The sequence below is a fragment of the Oryctolagus cuniculus genome, chromosome 2, assembly GCF_051225735.1.
Source record: "Oryctolagus cuniculus isolate XC-2025 breed Fujian yellow rabbit chromosome 2, ASM5122573v1, whole genome shotgun sequence".
NCBI classification, from domain to species: domain Eukaryota; kingdom Metazoa; phylum Chordata; class Mammalia; order Lagomorpha; family Leporidae; genus Oryctolagus; species Oryctolagus cuniculus.
In genome coordinates, this window is record NC_142868.1 from 8,409,708 (window position 1) to 8,428,920 (window position 19,213).

General features: G+C 44.4%; 1 long non-coding RNA gene across 9 annotated transcripts in view; it reads right to left on the reverse strand.

Moving 5' to 3' along the window:
* LOC149127682 (uncharacterized) overlaps positions 1 to 11,621 on the reverse strand; it is a 437,400-nt gene extending 425,779 nt beyond the window's left edge. For all 9 annotated transcript variants that reach the window (XR_016229758.1, XR_016229752.1, XR_016229760.1 and 6 more), the window contains exon 1: positions 11,469 to 11,621. This is a non-coding gene — a long non-coding RNA (uncharacterized LOC149127682). The remainder of the gene's footprint in view (positions 1 to 11,468) is intronic.
* Positions 11,622 to 19,213: the final 7,592 nt, after the last annotated feature.

Consider the following 19,213-nt stretch of genomic DNA (forward strand, 5'->3'; position numbering starts at 1 on the left):
ATTAGAGTTACTATGTTGTACAATAGGTCTCCAGATCCACCAAGTGAAAATTTGTCCCCTTTGATCATCTCCCCATATTTGATGAAAAAAATTTTCATGAAATGCTCAAGAATTTAGCTCTGTGCATATAAATATGGTAGAGGCAGAGTAGCATGGGTTAGAATGTTTGGACTTCAGGAGCCAAAGAATACAAATTCTTAGTTTTTATAGCATTTTAAGCCTAAAATACTCTCCCACACAACATTGTTTTTTCAATCTTCACAACAATTCCGTTGCATTATTACTCCCATCTTATGGATAAGAAGCTGAGGCTCAGAAAGTTACTCATCCAATGGTGAGTCCTTGATGGGTTATAGTTGGAAATGAGGAGGCAGCATAGTCAGACCCAGTTTGGCGAAGGCCTTGGTTTCTTCTGAGGCATTTATAGAAAAGTATTTTTTGTTTGTTCTACTTAATACTTTTGGTTGAATACTGTAATCAATACACAATTCTTCTTAAGTGCTGAAACTTAACTGAAAAGTGATCACTGTTAAATATAAGAGTGAGAATAAGAGAGGGAAGAGATGTGCAATTCGGGACATGCTCAAGCTGACTTACCTCAAACGGTAGAGTTAGAAACATACCAGGGGATTCCAATTCAATCCCATCAAGGTGGCATGTACCAATGCCATCTCACTAGTCCCAGTGATCAATTTCTGTTCACAATTGATCATAATGATAGGACTAAGAGCCAAAGGGATCACATAAACAAGACTAGTGTCTGCAAATACTAACTGATAGAATAAAAAAGGGAGAGAATGATCCAACATGGGAAGTGAGATACACAGCAGACCCATAGAATGGATGTCCTAAACAGCACTCTGGCCTCAGAATCAGCCCTTAAGGCATGCGGATCTGGCTGAAAAGCCCATGGGAGTATTTCAGGCATGGAAAGCCAAGACACTGTGGGGGGGAAAAAAAAAAAAACAAAACCCTAAATGAAAGATCTCCGCGAGTGAGATCCCAGTGGAAAGAATGGGTCATCAAAGAAGGAGGTACCTTTCTCTGAAGGAAGGAGAGAACTTCCACTTTGACTATGACCTTGTCTAAATAAGATAAGAGTCGGTGAACTCAAAAGGCTTCCATAGCCTTGGCAGCTCATGAGAAGAGCCCAGGGTGATTACTGATGCCATAAACAAGAGTGTCAATTTGTCAAGTCAACAACAGGAGTCACTGTGCACTTACTCCTCATGTAGGATCTCTGTCCTTAGTGTGCTGTACATTGAGATTTAATGCTATAACTAGTACTCAAACAGTATTTTTCACTATGTTTCTGTGTGGGAGCAAACTGTTGAAATCTTTACTTAATGTATGCTAAACTGATCTTCTGTATATAAAGAGAAATGAAAATGAATCTTGATGTGAATGGAAGGGGAGAGGGAGTGGGAAAGGGGAGGGTTGCGGGTGGGAGGGACGTTATGGGGGGGAAGCCATTGTAATCCATAAGCTGTACTTTGGAAATTTATATTCATTAAATAAAAGTTTAAAAAAGAAAGGATTGTAATTCACTATCAATTTGATAAGTTTCAAGTCAGTATAAAATAATTGCCTATATATTTCAATTATCATTGGAAGTCCTCATAAACTTTGCTTCATGAGCCCATTCCTGGCATAGACTTTTGTTCTAGGGTAGATGCCAGAAAGCGGTGCTCCCAGACCCCTCCCAGCCTCAAGTCTCAAGCTAAAGACTCAAGGTATAAGCCAAAAGTTCATTGTCTCCCCAACCCCCAACAATGGCATTGACTCATATTCTCTACTCCCAGAGTGGGTTTCCTTCTCCAACTTGTTTATTTATTTCCAGGAATTCTCACAAGGCTAATGACCAAAAAACTGACATTTGTCTAAAAGAGCTCAGACTAGGAGAAAATGCAAAGCCCCTGAAGGGACAGTTGTGTGAACTTGAGAGAGGGGGTTTTAAACCCTAGTTGCAAATCAGAGCAAGAGGTCATTGTTAGACAGGAAACAAGTTCAGCTACAGTTGATCTATGCAAGGCCTAGAAAAAAATGTAGAAAAAAATGTGAAGAAATAGAGCATTTACTTCTATTTGTTGAGCTTACAGAAGAATTCTTTTTAAATTCCCTTTGTCTGCCAGTAACACACACAGTAAAACACTCAAATTCTCACACAGTACAAACAGAATTTGAATCTTCATTAAAGTAGGTCATTTCAGGTCCGGTACTTATAAACTGCTTTCCATGTAGAGGTGCTCCAGAAGTTATTAAAATTTCAAATACAACATTATAATCATTTTTTAAAGTACAAAACCTTTTCAGCATAGGCTGGAAGAAAGGCCAAAAAGCACAGAAGAAAGCCAAATCAAGAAAAAAAAAATGTTTCATGTGGCACACTAAGAAAATTATCTGGAAAATAAGCAGTCATTGAATAATTGTAAGCAATGGTAGCTGCATGAGCCTATTTGCATTATGAAAGATTATCCTCAAAGCACATGGAACATGAGTTGGAAGAGAATAAGACCAGTAACAAGTTGGACAATTGAGCTTATTTTGTAATATTCTAACAATAAATATTGATTATTAGAAGAGCTGTGGGAGAAAAACTCTCCATGGGTCTCTTATGTTTCTACATGTCTTGTGAATGAGGCACTGTCTTCCCTCTCTCCCAGAATCTCTTTTCAAAAATCACTATATATCAAATAGTACTAGAAGAGAAGACACGGTCCCTTCAAAACAAATGGGCAGCTTAGCTGTGGAGGATATAGTGTCAAAGAGCCAAACTTACTGTTCATTATAAGAGGCTGTGGTTCCCCAAGCTCCAGATGCTTCTCTTGTAATGCAATTCATTGTGTGCAGTGTGTCCTGGCTCTTTGCACTAGCCAATGGGACAGGTGTCTCAGGAAAATGGCACAATAATGCTGATACCCTGGGGACTGCCACTGCTGTGGGCGGTAAGTTGTCCTTTTTCTTTCACTCGCGGGTCACATGTCTTACCAGCAGCCACAAAATTGGCATCTTGCTTGTTTGCTTACAGTTTGGGGAGACTCTCAGTCCCTTCAGTTGACGACACTGGGGTATGATTGTTACAGCAGGAGAGGAAAGAAGAGAGTGTATGTGAAAGAAATTTAAGTGAGTTTTAGCAGTAAATGAAGAAAAATATTAAGTTTGAAACAAATGCATTCTTCCTCTTCAATACCTTTCCTCCTTTCCAAGGACATGCCTGTGAATCTACTCTATCCTCAGTCTCTTATGGTGCTACAAGATGCAGGAGTTAGGGGAAAATCCGACAGGTGCAGAAGGTTATGGGATTGATCTATACCATAAAGATTCCAGAACAAGTCATGAAACAACAACAAAAAAAAGGAAATAAAAATATTTGGGTTTGAAGACAGTAGCATGCTGGGTTTGGAGAGTTTGGGAGCTTTTCAAGGAAAAAGAAGAAAGAAGCTTTTCAGGTATAAAATAGGTGGGGCAGGGAGAGAGACAAAGGAGAATGAGGTAGCAGCAGGGGAGATGAGAAAAGCACATTTCAGGGTTTACCATGCAATATGAATAAGATCTTTCTGGTTCCTCAGAAGACTCCATAAATGTTTGATTATTTCAATTTTTATTTTGTTATTGTTGGTTTCCAGACTGCTGTTTCTTTTTCTATGACTACAATCCAAGGCTCACATCAAGACAAAAGCCAAAAGGCCAAAATCTATGTGAGTTATAGGTGCCACACTGATGAAATGGAGAAATGCCAGATTTATTTTCACAAAGAAGGAATCTATGGTAGATATTAGGTTTCTGGATTAAATATATGCCTTTAGAGGGAACCATTCACCACACTAATAGAAAAAATTTTGGAGAGAAGGTTCTATAGAGTATGATCTTAGACATGTTGAACTGAGACTGCCTAGCAGGCAAGAAAGTGGAGTAGCCTAGGCTGGAGTCAGCAGCAATGATACAGTACCTGTGGCCATGGAATTCAATGAGACACCATTGTCAAGGGTGGATCATTGGAACATTTCACTTCGGGACTGAGAGGGCCAGAGGCAGGAGAGAAATGGTATCATAAAATCCAAAGGAAGACTGTGTCAAGAAAGGATCGGGGCCAGCGCCGCGGCTCACTAGGCTAATCCTCCGCCTTGCGGCGCCGGCACACCGGGTTCTAGTCCCGGTTGGGGCATCAGATCCTGTCCCGGTTGCCCCTCTTCCAGGCCAGCTCTCTGCTGTGGCCAGGGAGTGCAGTGGAGGATGGCCCAAGTGCTTGGACCCTGCACCCCATGGGAGACCAGGATAAGTACCTGACTCCTGCCATCGGATCAGCGTGGTGCGCCGGCTGCAGTGCGCCACCCGCGCCACCCGTGGCGGCCATTGGGGAGTGAACCAACGGCAAAAGGAAGACCTTTCTCTCTGTCTCTCTCTCACTGTCCACTCTGCCTGTCAAAAAAAAAAAAAGAAAAAGAAAAAAGAAAGGATCAGAACTGCTGTACGGTCCAGGAAAACAAAAACTGAGGTTGTTCTATTACTTTCCAGTCATTTAAGCAGTCGTCCTTCTCTAAACATAAAAACAGCAATACGATATAAGATGAGAGACACATAAAACCATATTCATATATCAAGAGGGGTCTACTAAGGTCACATAGATGAGAAACTCCCAGAAAGAAGTGGGAAGGAAGGGAAGCCTGCAGGGCCCTGGCCAGAAACTGGCAGGGTGGTCAGGAGTTCAGAGCTGAGATGAGAAGAGGCCTGTGGAGCATGTTGGGGACTGGCACCAGGCTCAAGGCACAAAACTTGGAGCTGAGCAGGAATCTCCCACCCATGAGATGCTGAGAAATCTCTGACTGCTGCCCAGAGCTGAAGCAGATCTCAAACTACTGCCTGGGTCAGCTGGATGTAGAGGCAGCCAAGAGGCCAAATGGGTCAAGGGCAGATAGATCTTCAACCCTTCCCCCAGCGCAGCCCTCTTCCCTTCAGCACAAGCTCTATTCCCCTCGGCATTCCAGGACTCCCAGCTCTTTCACCTCAAAGGGGGAGATCACCAGACCCTGCCCGGCTGCCCCATCCCTGTACCCCATCCTAGAAACTCTCTCTAGATGGGAAGAGAGGATAACTAAAGCCCAACTCCTCGTTTCCCACCCTTAGGGAGCACTGCCTTGCACTGTCTAATGTTTCATGTATGAGAACTGTTTTCTTATATTCTGCCAGTTATCATTGTCTCATGTGTAGGATAAAGAAGGATAAATCTAGTTCCTGTAACTCCATCTTAGTGGGAAGCAGAAACCAGTATAAGACCTTAAATGTCATCTGTCAGTAAGCTGCTGATGCCCAAGTTCATACTCCCAGCCTTTTTATTCCCTAGGCTTGAGTTGTCTGACAATTTCACTCGGTTGTCTAATCATCACCTCAAACAGAATGTCTGGAAGAGTCTTGTTGACTTACTGCCTAACCATGGACCCTGTCCCTCCCTCTCACTCCCCAGTTCCCTTTTCCTCAGTCTGGAGCTCCCACATCTATTACAAGGGACCCGTAAAATTGGATTTCCACGTGCAGAATCATGAAGCAAGACCCCTACCTTACACCTTACACAAAAATCCACTCAACATGGATTAAAGACCTAAATCTACGACCTGACACCATCAAGTTACTAGAGAACATTGGAGAAACCCTTCAAGATATTGGCACAGGCAAAGAGTTTCTGGAAAAGACCCGGGAGGCACAGGCAGTCAAAGCCAAAATTAACTATTGGGATTGCATCAAATTGAGAAGTTTCTGTACTGCAAAAGAAACAGTCAGGAGAGTGAAGAGACAACCGTCAGAATGGGAAAAAATATTTGCAAACTATGCAACAGATAAAGGGTTAATAACCAGAATCTACAAAGAGATCAAGAAACTCCACAAAAACAAAACCAACAACCCAATTAAGAGATGGGCCAAGGACCTCAATAGACATTTTTCAAAAGAGGAAATCCAAATGGCCAACAGGCACATGAAAAAATGTTCAAGGTCATTAGCAATCAGAGAAATGCAAATCAAAACCACAATGAGGTTCCACCTCACCCCGGTTAGAATGGCTCACATTCAGAAATCTACCAACAACAGATGCTGGCGAGGATGTGGGGAAAAAGGGACACTAACCCACTGTTGGTGGGAATGCAAACTGGTCAAGCCACTATGGAAATCAGTCTGGAGATTCCTCAGAAACCTGAAGATAACCCTACCGTTCGACCCAGCCATCCCACTCCTTGGAATTTACCCAAAGGAATTTAAATTGGCAAACAAAAAAGCGGTCTGCAGCCTAATGTTTATTGCAGCACAATTCACAATAGCTAAGACCTGGAACCAACCTAAATGCCCATCAACGATAGACTGGATAAAGAAATTATGGCATATGTACTCTTTAGAATACTATACTGCAGTAAGAAACAACGAAATCCAGTCATTTGCAACAAAATGGAGGAATCTGGAACACATCATGCTGAGTGAAATAAGCCAGTCCCAAAGGGACAAATACCATATGTTCTCCCTGATCGGTGACAACTGACTGAACACCAAAAAGGAAACTTGTTGAAGTGAAAGGGACACTATGGGAAACGGTGACTTGATCAGCATAGCCCTGACTGTTAATGAACAACTTAATACATTATCCCTCTTAGTAGTTTTTTTGTCTGTTCTACTTAATATGACTGATTTAATTCTGTAATTAATACACAGTTATTCTTATGTGTTGAAATTTAACTGAAATGTGATCCCTGTTAAACATAAGAGTAGGAATAAGAGAGGGAAGAGATATATAATTTGGGACATGCTCAAGCTGACTTGCCCCAAATGGTAGAGTTAGAAACATACCAGGGGACTCCAATTTAATCCCATCAAGGTGGCAGGTACCAATGCCATCTCACTAGTCCAAGTGATCAATTTCAGTTCGCAATTGATCATAATGAAAGGACTAAGAGTCAAAGGGAGCACATAAGCAAGTCTAGTACCTGCTAACACTAACCGATAGAATAAATAAAGGGGAGAGTGATCCAACATGGGAAGTGAGATACTCAGCAGACTCATAGAATGGCAGATGCCCTAAATAGCACTCTGGCCTCAGAATCAGCCCTAAAGGCATTCAGATCTGGCTGAAAAGCCCATGAGAGTATTTCAGGCATGGAAAGCCAAGACACTCTGGCAAAAGATCTCTGTGAGTGAGATCTCAGTGGAAAGAACAGGTCTTCAAAGAAGGAGGTACCTTTCTCTGAAGGGAGGAGAGAACCTCCACTTTGACTATGACCTTGTCTAAACAAGATAAGAGTCGGAGAACTCAAGGGGCTTCCATAGCCTTGGAAACTCATGACTGGAGCATAGGGAGATTACTGATGCCATAGACAGGAGTGTCAATTGGTAAAGTCAACAACAGGAGTCACTGTGCACTTACTCCTCATGTAGGATCTCTGTCCTTAATGTGCTGTGCATTGAGATTTAATGCTATAACGAGTACTCAAATAATATATTTCACTTTGTGTTTCTATGGGGGTGCAAACTGTTGAAATCTTTACTTAATGCATACTAAACTGATCCTCTGTAAAAAAAAAAAAAAAAAAAAAAAAAAGAAAAGAAAAGAAACTATCAACTCCCAACTTGACTCTCACTGGGATTAAACATGACAATAGGTCTGATCTGATTTCATCATCATTAAAAAAAATCATCTATTATTTTTCACTTTATGTTTCTGTGTGGGAGCAAACTGTTGAAATCCTTACTTAATGTATACTAAGCTGATCTTCTGTATATTAAGATAATCGAAAATGAATCTTGATGTGAATGGAAGGGGAGAGGGAGTGGGAAAGGGGAGGGTTGTGGGTGGGAGGGACGGTATGGGGGGGAAGCCATAGTAATCCATTATTCGTACTTTGGAAACGTATATTCATTAAATAAAAGTTAAAAAAAAAAAAAAAACAAGGGACCCGTGATCCTTCTCATTCCTTCACCAATCCCTCCCCATCCAAATAATCAACATCCGCCCATCGTTTCACCCTAATGTATATCACCTGTCATCTGTTCTCACTGCCTTTGCCCAGCCCACATCATCAGCATCTCTGACCTTGAACATCACTATGACCTCTCACTGGTCTTCCCCGTTCAGTCCAATGCCTCTTCCACACTAGGCTCTACAAATATTAATTTCATCATGCTACCCCTCTGCATAAGGTTCTTCAACATCTTGTCACTAAGCTTTGTGTAAAATCTGAAGCTCTTTCTGTGACCACCAAGGTATTTCATGGTGGCATGGCCTTTACTACCACTTCCTCCTTCCTACCACACAGCAAATGCACTGATATTCTCTTCCTTGAGTATGCAAAGTGTCCTCCTGCCTCATAGTCTCCCCACATACTGTTCCCTCTGCCTGGAATGCATTCTCCCCGGTACTTCAAGAGCTGGTTTCTCTGTTTTAACTGTCACCTCCACAAGGAGGCCATTTTTACTCCATCCGATGTATGCCCTGTGTCTTAATCCATTTGATGTTTCTGTAACAGAATGCCCTAAACTAAGTTAACCTACAAGGAACAGGTATGTATTGGTTCACAATTCTAAAAGCTAGTTAAGTCCAATATCAAAATTGACAGCACGTGGCAAGGGCCACCTTGCTGTGTCATAGCATGTCAGAAAGGAAAAGAGAGCAAGCAGGAGAGGATGGAAGAGGATGTGAGCCCAGCACACTAAGAACAGAACCGCTCCTGCAGCAGGGCATTAGTCCATTCATGCAGGTGGAGCCCCATGCCTAAACACCACTTAAAAGACTCACCTCCTGGTACTGTCACAGTGGCAATTAAATTTCCATGTGAGTTTTGGAGGGAACCAACATTCCAACCAAAGCACCCTGCTCTCTCCCTCTCTATACCCAGCCTTTGTTTCTTCTCTAAGTTTTATCAGAATTTATGATCTCTTTGTATTCCTGATTGTTCACAATGTTGTGTCTACCTTCTCTACTCAAATTCCAGCAGCCAGAAGACAGGAAACATTTCTGGTGTGGATTATTATTCTATCCCCTGCACCCAGTGCCTGGCTCTGTATGTGTTGAATAAATGAAGGATTCTATCAAAGTCTCAATGAACTGATGAACAAGGCAGTGAAACTTCATCCTGAAGGTAGTGAACATTTAAGGGTTTTGAAGCAACATAATCAACTCACACTCCATAATCATCAGTGTGGCTCAGGTGTGGAGAAGACTGGGCCTGGCAGCTGCTGAGCCAGAACTAATAGGAGGCATGGGAGGCACCCAGCGTGAAACATTTAAGGAGGCACCTCTGTTACAGGAATCGCAATATGGAATCAACACCTGACACTGAGTGCTTCCTTAAATGTTTTATCCTGGGTGTCTACCTTGACTCATCTCAGTCCCAGCCCTGGGCAACAGAGACACTATTTGGGAGGTTAAGGAAAAAGAGTTGACAATGGTCATTGTAACAGAAATGGGCCAACCTAAGAGACTTGCAGAGACCTAGAATCAGCAATGTCCAGCCCAGCTGGCATTGCATCTGTCCCTTCATCTAATCTGCCTAACTGCACTATAGCTTTCCTCCCAGTTTCTGAATCTTTATCGTTATCATTTTGAAGCCTCCAGATTCCATTATCTTTGCTACCTACCACCTTGTTACCGAAGTGGCACTCTTTGGTCAAAAAGGAGTGCCATAAGGATGTCAGGAAATGAGCAAGGTTCATAGGTATAGAATTCCAGGGCTTCATAGCAATAGAGAAATGGGAAGTCAATAAGTAGTCCAGGAATTCCTGAGCCATACATTCACAGAAAACTATTTCTTAGAGCTGGACGGATATTCCAGTGAAAAAACTATTTTAAAAGAATAAAATCTTACTATTTTTGTAGGTAGTGTAGTTAGGCGAGGGGAAATCAAATATACAAAAAAATCATGGAATATGTTTCTCTAAAAATTTGTTCTTAAATGTGAATAACTTGCCTCCTGTGACTTCATCGTATGACACTTAACAGAGCATAACGTATTTCCTGAGTCCTGCTGGAAGAACAGGATTTCCAAGAGCTCTGTCTCTTGAATATTAAGAAGTATCAATTATGGGCCCGCGCTTGACATGGGGGGTAAAATCACTGCCTGTGACGCCGGCATCCCATAATGAGCACCATTCGAGACGTGGCTGCTCCACTTCTGATCCAGCTCTACTAGTGGCCTGGGAAAGCAGTGGAAGATGGTCCAAGCGCCTGAGCCCCTGCACCCACAAAGGAGACCTGAAACAAGCTCCTGGCTTTGATCTGGCCCGGCAATGGCCATCTGGGGAGTGAACCAGAAGAGCTGCCTCTCCCTAACTCGGCCTTCCTAATGAACAATATAAATCTTAAAAAAAAAAAAAAAGTCACTCCACCCTCTCACCTTGTTTTCCAATTTAACTGAGATGCCCAAGGTCATCACATAAATTGACAGATCCCAAATTTGGGGACCCACACAGTGTTATAATCTTTTTCTGTTAACGCTTGCACAGTTTGCTTCTTGTATCAGTCAGAACAGCCTCAATTACGCTGCAGTAACACAGCTCAAAATTCAGACATTTAAACAAGCACACACTGACACGCATGTGACCCTTGTGCATACCTCCAGTGTTGGCAGATGTGAAGGGGGAAGGGGCAGGCTCTGTAATACTCATCACCTAACCCGTCTGAGCTGATGAATATTACTATCAGTTGCATGCTCACAAATGTGGAAAGGGAATGCGAAAGACCGTGCATTATATTTCTTCTTGGCTTCTGGTTTCCACCCAGAGAGGACACATGCCACTCCTGTTCATATTCCGCTGCCCAAAGCAGGTCTCATGCCTACGGATGATCTCAGAAAGGGCAGGGAAGTACCAACTCGTCATGGGAAGACGTGCTTGGGACCACAACCCTAATGACTCCCACAGGTCACGTTCCAAGGGAAAAAGAAGAAAGGCAGGAGGAAAGAGAAAAACTGAGGACGGAAAAGGAGATGGTGGGGGAGGAAAAGAAAGGGAGGGAGGGGGAGAAGGAAGAGCAAGAAGAAGACAAAGAGAAAGGAGGAATAAACCGCTAAGGGTTAGAAAGCTTTGGTTCTCCCCGCATGATCTGCGATCTTAGGTCATTTATTTAACCTCATTAAGTTTCAGCTTCCTCACCTGTAAGTGGGACTAACAGAGCCAACCTGCCAGGGTTGTTGGGAGGACCAACCTCAGTTTCCCACAAAACGCGCCCCATACTGCCTAGGCAAACAGCTCTATCTGTCTCGTGTGTTAGTTCTCAAGGCGACACGGGCAAGCACTCGATTAATTTCCCATCCAGGGTTTTGTCCTTGCTGTGGTAAAAACACTAAGTAGGGATTAGTATCCCGCGCAAATAGGAACAGGATTCCCACAGCAGCGAGGAAATAAGCATACGTTCACGCACAAATGCGAGCTGCCCTACAAAGAGGAATACCTAACATGAGTGGGCCTAAGAGAAAAAGAAAAACTGGAAACAGTACCCGCGAGAGAACAGGGAAGGTCTGCCCGAAACCGGCCTGAGGCGGAAACAGCAAAAACCAGAACGCCAGAAAGCGCGCCCTCTGCTACCTTCCAGCACTTTTTATAAGGAAGCGGGTGGTGACCCGATTGGCTGCACAACTCAGGTGGGGGCCTGAGCATGCGCCCTGGTTCCCAAAGCAACAGGTGCACCCTGGAAAGGTGGGGGTATCCAACCAGCCTTAAAGAGGTAGGGTTCCATGGCAGGGGAGCTAGAGTTTCCAGCTACCCTACACAGGGAGTGCCTAGGTACACCATATGGAGAGCAATGTCAAGTCTATCAGGGTGCAGTCACGCTGGGAAGTGTATGAGAGAGGATTAGAAGACCCCGTTTTCCAAGGTGGAGATGGAGGTTCAGTGGCTGGAACTGCCTGAGTCGTTTACGTAGATGGAGGCTAGGGAAGCCCCCGGGGCCAGGTGTTGGGTCTCTACCCGGCGCGCTTGCCTTTCTGTGCTTCTCCTCCCCCTCTTTTCTCGGGTCTTATTTTAAAAATTCACTTATGACTGGTGAATATTTCACCATATATCAAAATGAATGACTGAAAAATAAGAATGTAAACTTGTGGATTTGGCCCAAGCCAGAAGATGTAACACCTGTGTTAGCAGAAGTCCCTGGAAAGCCTCCGAACACATTTCTGGGACATTTTCCACACATGGTAATGAAAAGTTCACCCGGGCTGCACACAGAAAGCAGACGTGCCCAAGGACTTCCAGGGTCCCCCGGGAGGCCCCGGAGCTGGGGGGCCACGCCGCTGCTTTTCCTTGGAGGCTGCACGCATTGTTGCACTTGGTAAACATTACACCGCTGGTTGTGTACAAGGAGGAGCTACACTGAAAGCGAGCAGGAAACAGATGTAAAACAAGCACCTTTGCCTTTGTGTCTTGTCTGGGAAGAGGCTAATTTCTTAGTCCTGAAAGTGAAAGTAAACACTTGAGGAGAAAACCCAGACTCCCCAAATGGACCCGGGCCAGCTTTGTTGCCACCTGGCGCCATTCCTTGCCAAATGCTCAAGGAGAGAGGGGTCTCTAGCCAAGGCTCAGTAAAAGCCACAGCTCTTAGCCTGCTATCAGAGTCCAACGGATGCAGAGAGCAGGGGCTGGGTGGGGGATTTCCCAGCAACCTACACATCCTAAGGAACTCATCCCATCTCCCTTCTGAGACCTATGGGTCTCTCCAGGAGCCCACTTCCAGGGCCACCTCCTCCAGGCCTCCCACCTGATAGCTCCCATCCACCTCCTCTTTGGCTTCTGCATAACAGAGAACTCAAAAGCAGTGCTTTGGAAGTCTCTGGTTGATTCAAGGAGTCATGGAATATGAGAAAATGTGCCTGCCCAATTTTAGGAAAGCTGGGAAAGGCCAGGCAGCCAAGTGAGGGCAAGTTTCACAGGACACACAGCCTGCTGCGGGGACTTGGAAAACATCAAGCCTAAGATGGAAGGCTGCAAGGTGTGGAAAGCGAAGCTCTGGGAGATGAGATTCTTGCTCTTTACTCTCCAGTCTTCATCATAGTTCCTAAACTCTAATGGTGAAACTGGTAACATCTACCATTATGTGTAATTTGGATAAATAAAATGGAAAGGGGACCAAAGTCCATTTTCCAACTGGCCCAGCACCAATCCAAGATGGAATTGCAGTAGCAGAAACAGGGTATCAAGAGAAAAATGACGTTGTTTGTTCCCCACGCCACGAGTTCAGGTTTGGAACTATGGCTACCTACAGTCCCAGGGGACAGCTGGGTCAGTGTCTGTGTTTCTGTTTAGTCTTTCCAAATAAAATGTAAGCTTTCTGAAGGCAGAAATCAAGTCCTGGTGATCACTGCATCACCCCCATCCCAATACCTTTGCATACACATGGCTCCTAATGCCTGCTGATGCAGTAAACTGTTTTCACATTTCCCTAAATACCCAGCTCCTTAAAGGCTTGATCAGGGACTGAGGGACCACGGAATGGCCATCTGTGCCCTCAGTGAGGAAACCAGATGGCTTGAATTTTCACACTGCTCAGCTGCTGGCCAGTTACTCCACCTGGACAAGGTGCTTAACCTCGCTGCACCTCAGTTTCCTCATAAGTAAAATGGCACTAGCTGTAACAATAGCTAGTTCATTGAGTGAAGCAATGGTGAAAAGTATTAGCTACAGGAGGAACTCATGGATTTATCACAAATAATAAATCACTATAGAAATTATTTTTCAAAAAAAAAAAACCTAAATGAAAGATCTCTGTGAATGAGATCCCAGTGGAAAGAACGGGACATCAAAGAAGGAGGTACCTTGCTCTGAAGGGAGGAGAGAACTTCCACTTTGACTATGACCTTGTCTAAATAAGATCGGAGTTGGAAAACTCAAAAGGCTTCCATAGCCTTGGCAACTCATGACAAGAGCCTAGGGAGATTACTGACGCCATAAACAAGAGTGTCAATTGTTAAGTCAACAACGGGAGTCACTGTGCACTTATTCCCCATGTAGGATCTCTGTCCTTAATGTGTTGTACTATGTGAATTAACACTATAACTAGTACTCAAACAGCTCTTTACACTTTGTGTTTCTATGGGAGTGCAAACTGTTGGAAATCTTTATTTAATATATAATAAATTGATCTTCTATATATAAAAGTAATTGAAAATGAATCTTGATGTGAATGGAATGGGAGAGGGAGCCGGAGATGGGAGGGGTGTGGGTAGGAGGGAACTTATGGGGGGAAAAGCCACTGTTACCCAAAAGCTATACTTTGGAAATTTATATTTATTAAATAAAAGTTTAAAAAAATATTTTTTATCTTTTTCTAATATAAACTTCCTGGAATGTAATTAGGAAAGCAACAAGCCTTTTCAAGCCTGTCACACACTTGCGTGGCTGCAATGTTGTGTCTCAGATCTGCCCTTCGGACACAGTGGGAACAAATAGGTCTCGCCCAGGGCCTCTCCCTGTCATGCAGCCTCTGCCACTTTTGCCAGCCGTCACCTCTGTCTGAGTCTCTGTGGCCCCTCTGTGTCTGGGCATCCTTCTCTCTTTCTCTCTGGCTTGTTGGCACTGGGTTGCCCTGTCTCTGTATCTGTGGATCTCCTTCCTAGCCTCAGTCTGCCGCTCAGCTCTAATCCTGCTGATGCCTTCTTCCGTCCTTCTGCCTTTGTCTCTTTCTCGATGGTCTTGCCTCCTCCCTCTGATAATCCATCTCTCTCTCTTTCACTGTCCTTCTCTCCTGCTAATATCTCTCTCTCTCTCTCTCTCTCTCTCTCTCTCCCGCCCCCAAGCAGTTTTTAATACAGTTCAACCTACCAATTTCTTCCTCCCATGGACTGCACTTTTGGTGTTATATTTTTAAACAAATCAAAAATCCAAGATTATAGACTTTCTCACATCTCTCCACAGTTTTATATTTTTGCATGTTACATGTTGGTCTCTGCTCCCTTTTTGGCTTTATTGAGATATGATTAATACACAGAAATGTACACATGCTGACATGCACATCCTGATGCTCTGCCTCTCGGCTGTTTTGTGCCTTTCTCTTGGTCCCTCTCCTTCACCTGTGTCCTGTCATGTCTCTGCCTGCCCCGATTCTATCAGCTCTTCCCTCCCTCTTCCATCCTCTCCACAGCGGCATTCACTGACACTGACACGGCGACCTCATCTTGCCCAAGTTCCGCCTCTCCCCAGGACCACTTCTCGCCGGTCATTCGAAATATCCATTGTCCTTCGTCAGGGATTGGGCACGCCCCAGGAGGGCATGAAAGAGGGAAGGCACACGCTTGCCTCTTCCCCTGCAGAAATCAGCTCAGTGTCTTTTTTTTTTTTTTTTTTTTTTTTTTTGGACAGGCAGAGTGGACAGTGAGAGAGAGAGACAGAGAGAAAGGTCTTCCTTTGCTGTTGGTTCACCCTCCAATAGCCGCTGCAGCCGGCACACCACGCAGATCTGAAGCCAAGAGCCGGGTACTTCTCCTGGTCTCCCGTGGGGTGCAGGGCCCAAGCACCTGGGCCATCCTCCACTACACTCCCAGGCCACAGCAGAGAGCAGGCCTGGAAGAGGGGCAACCAGGACAGAATCCGGTACCCCGACCAGGACTAGAACCCAGGGTGCCGGTGCCGCAGGCGGAGGATTAGCCAAGTGAGCCGCAGCGCCGGCCTCAGTGTCCTTTCAAAACAAGGCACCCCGAAGCCCCACAAAACATGTGGGCAATGCTTATCTTTTCATCTTTCTGATGGCCAAAATCATATGTGCTCACAGTAGAAAAGGTAGATAGTGTAAGAAGGGGTAAAGACACAGGAAGGAAAGACACTCATTGCCACAGCACCAGAAGTGGCTGCTACGCCGCCATTTACCAGTTTCTTCCAGTCTGTTTCCCATGTGTTTTTCTTTGGTTGGTTGGTTTTTTTGTCTTCGAACAGATAAAATCACACTAGATACAAAATTGCACCACCTCGTGTTGATTCAGTGTTCTGTCATAGTGATTTTCCTTTGTGTTTGCTGTTTTTCCACTAACGTGATTCTCACTCCTCATGGGAAAGGAAAAAGCACAGGAGATCTTCAGTGGTTCCCCATTTCTCACAGGGGGACTCCCGGTGTCCTGATGTGGCTTAGCACCATCACTTCCCATTCCGAAACAACAGCCAATCCGGGCTCTTTCTGTTTCCCAAAAGCATAAGCTCACGTCTGCCTCTGGCGTGAGTTCACCTTAGCCTCCTAGTCTAAACAACACTCATGCTTTAACCTGGAAATCTTCCCTGGCCTCACAAGCCCTGCCTCCCCTGCCCTGATGTCTTCATGTGTCCCATAACCTCCCACACCTGCCCTCCTGCTACATTTGTGTCTGTTCACTTGATGCTACCCTCACTAAACCATGAGGCCTGAAAGGGGAGCTGTGCTAGGTGACTCCTAGGACATGCCCAGCACTGTCAGGAATGTTCATTTTATTTATTTATTTTACAGTGAGCAGGCCTCAAAGATTTACTTAGCTCATTAACAAGGGAATGGGTGAGATAGCAGAGTTGGTTCAGAGAGGAGGGTACCTATACATACTGAGTGTCGCAGTGCTGGAAGATTTTCTGAATCACAACTAAGATACACACTGGCACTGGGTGAGGAATATCTGTTGTAATTAATTCATACATCAGAAATTTACCAACCCGTTCCCTGCGTGTTGGGCTTTCAGTGTTTCCAAGTGATAAACAACACCATCAAGGAGCTTATCCACCAATTTCCCTCAGTGTTTCCATTTGCATAGGCTGAATATTCACCGCCTATAAAATACCAAAGAGTTTACATATCATTGTTGTTTAATGTCACAGAACATTCTCTGACAGCTTAGGGTCCCTGCTATAGCCGTTTTTTCTTAAAAGCTCCTGATGGATTGAAAAGAGACAAGGAAAATAAATCAGTGGGATGTAAGATTAGAGAGGTTTTATGAAATCCAAAACAGTTGTAAATCAGAATACGGGAGCTGAGAGAGAATTTAGCAGATTGTGTGCCTCAATATGAGAAAAACAAAGCCCTGAGTTACAGGGCTTACGGTCACACAGCTCTTCTGTTGTACTCCTCGAAAATCCCCCCAGGTAACCATCATCCATTCCCTCAATTCAGCACACCTGGTGAGTTTGGTAAAGGACAGAGGCCAATAGAATACACTAAGTCTTGCAGAGAGACATAGAGATATAAGATGAAAACCAAACCAAGCAGCAGAGTGACAAAAAGAGATGGACCGGGGAGACTTCTCTGACAGAGCCTCTGGTGCCTGTGTTCAGTCCCCTCACCTTGATAACAGCTGCACCTGTGGTGGACAATTCCCGCTCATTCCCTACCCCACCAGCAGAGTCAGTCTGTCTGCATTTCACCCTCACAGCCTTTTCCTTTGTTAGGGAGCTCAATGGAGGTGCTTAGAGATTGAAGGCCCACTCCATGGGCAATGCTCACCCCAGCAAATAGGTCCCAGCCCTATCTCTCAGGTGAGCAGAGCTGGGAGTCATTCTGTGCACTTCCCAGAGGTGCTGCTAGAATCCAATCCCCGTGCCCTACAGTGGTGACTCTGAGCATGGATCTGTACGCTGGCTTTGCTTCCTTCCCTGTCCCTCTCTCTCTTACTTTCTGAGATCACCTCCAAAATCAACATTCTGTCCCCAGCATCTTATCTCAGGTTCTACTTTAGAACTGAAGAAAAGCCTTACGACAGATGCAACAGAATTTAGGGGCTGTGTGGACATCTAGCATAATGGATAGCTGAGCAATGAATCTATCTTTGGATTTTCAGTGGCCTTTTTGGTCTGACATAAACTAAGCCTCAAAGGACATCTGCTCTTCCCAGGTTCTGCTTGTTTCTAATTGGATTTGATTCCAACTCAAGACAAAGCTTCAAACCACTGACCTCTTCTAGGCAGTAATACTTCTGTGAGGGAATAAATACAACAAAGATAGCGGAGAATGCTGCTCCTGGGAAGCACCCAGGGTCTCATGGAGTTAATCTCCCTTTTCCACACAGGAGGAAAGTGAGGCTCCAACAGGCCACATCATTGCCCAGGGTCACAGCTCTGCACTCCTAGCCATGGAGACGCATAAGGAGCTACATGTGAGCCAAATTAACAATGGAGAAGAAGCTAAGGAAAGGGTTGATAGAGAGGAGAGAGAGAGGCCAATTGTAAGCAGAAAGAGAAGAACAAATGAGACAGATAGGGAGGAGGCAAACTCTCCCAAACCTGGACTTCTGCAACCACACTCCTGCATTTGTAGTCCCGGGAACTATCTGAGCTTTAGTAGGACCATCAACTTCTCTTTTGCTATTCCTGAAACTCCTCATTCCTGCCTGTGAGGAATGCAGCCAGTGAATTTCAATTTCTTTTCCATCTTACCTCAAAGTCAAAGAAAAATTACACTTTAGCTCTGTTTGATTGTTCCTGTTGGCCACAGCATGTAAAGTTCTAGAATCTAGAATGTAGGAATGAGACGAATCTAAGAGGCAGAGGGTGTTTCCCAGCACCTCACCTTCACTCATACATCTTCTTGCAGGATTGTGATCTGGAAGTGCACAGCTAAGTGGTGTGCAGATTATATTATCTAGTGATAGCTTAGCAACCCCTCACAAACTGTTCTTGAACACTTCTGTGCCTCCTGCAAAGAAAGTGCACACCAATACTACTACAAGCACAAGCAAGCAATAGGAAACCAGAGACACACCGCACTTCTTGCTCCTAGTACAGACTCTGCATGAGCCACTTTACACAGGGAAAAGCAACTACAACATTAGGAGATAACAGAGAGTTAGTTGGCCAAACATTTGAAAGATAACTGTGACATGTTGAAGTCCTAATTCCCAAACCCACATAATATGACCATATTTATAAATAGGGTTTTTACGAAGGTAAAGTTCAAATAAAATCATTTGAGTGGGTCCTTATCCAATATGGCTGGAGTCATTGCCAAAAGGGGAAATTTGGACCCAGGGCTGGTCATGCATGGAGAGACAATGATGGGAAGACACAGAGACAAAAGGGCCATGTGCAAACCAAGCAATGATGGGAGAAGCTACGATGAAGACACGGAACAGATCCTCCCTCACAGCATTCAGAAGGAACCAACCCCGTCCACTCAATCTTGACTTCAGAGTTCTGGTCTCCAGAATTGTGAAAGAATACATTTTTGCTGTGTAAGCCACCCACCATACAGTACTTTGCTATTAACAGCCTCCAAAAACTACTGCAATGACTATTTGAAACATAGAGTTAG